General features: G+C 49.8%; 1 protein-coding gene across 1 annotated transcript in view; it reads left to right on the top strand.

Moving 5' to 3' along the window:
* The window catches only part of astn1 (astrotactin 1), a gene marked incomplete at both ends in the record, with an annotated part of 161,393 nt that overhangs the window by 131,995 nt on the left and 28,322 nt on the right, over nucleotides 1–1,076 (top strand). The window lies entirely within an intron of this gene.

Genomic DNA, 1,076 nt, shown 5'->3' on the forward strand with positions numbered 1-1,076 from the left:
TACTGTCCCTCCTGAGACATCTACTACCCCCCTGTACTGTCCCTCCTGAGACATCTACTACCCCCAGCACTGTGTCTCCTGAGACATCTACTACCCCCCAGCACTGTGTCTCCTGAGACATCTACTACCCCCTGTACTGTCCCTCCTGAGACATCTACTATCCCCTGTACTGTCCCTCCTGAGACATCTACTACCCCCTGTACTGTCCCTCCTGAGACGTCTCCTCCCCCTGTACTGTCCCTCCTGAGACATCTACTACCCCCTGTACTGTGTCTCCTGAAACATCTACTACCCCCCAGCACTGTGTCTCCTGAGACATCTACTACCCCCCAGCACTGTGCCTCCTGAGACATCTACTACCCCCCAGCACTGTGTCTCCTGAGACATCTACTACCCCTCTGTACTGTCCCTCCTGAAACATCTACTACCCCCCAGTACTGTGTCTCCTGAGACATCTACTACCCTCTGTACTGCCCCTCCTGAGACATCTACTACCCCCCTGTACTGTCCCTCCTGAGACATCTACTCCCCCCCTGTACTGTCCCTCCTGAGATATCTACTACCCCCCTTGTACTGTCCCTCCTGAGACATCTACAACCCCCATGAAGCCTACTGTGTTTCCTGTGTAAGAAAAAGAAAGTCTAGCACGACGACTGCCAATGGCCCCAGGCCTGAGCATAGATTTGCCAATGGCCCCAGGCCTGAGCATAGATACTGGTGGAGAGAGGATTCACTTACTTAGACAAATATATTTGTTGTAAGTCGCTTTGGAATAAGGCGACTGCTAAATGCCAAAAATGTAAAAAAAAAAATGTAAATCCAAAATGATTCATTGATGTCTTAAGAATACTGAGACGGTTGATCTTCTCCTCACGTAGTGGTGGAGGTAGAGGGGGTAGTGGTGGTCTCGTGGATAGTGAGTTGGACTTGTGATCAGAAGGTTGTGAGTTCAAATCCCGCCTGAAACACAACCACTACTAGTGTGCCCTTGAGTAAGGCACTTAGCCCTCAGTTACTCCAGGGGGAATGTCCCTGTAATTTGTAATTGTAAATCGCTTTGGATTAAAAGTGTCTAC

Source organism: Nansenia antarctica (genome assembly GCF_963989245.1).
Source record: "Nansenia antarctica genome assembly, chromosome: 16".
NCBI classification, from domain to species: Eukaryota; Metazoa; Chordata; class Actinopteri; order Argentiniformes; family Microstomatidae; genus Nansenia; species Nansenia antarctica.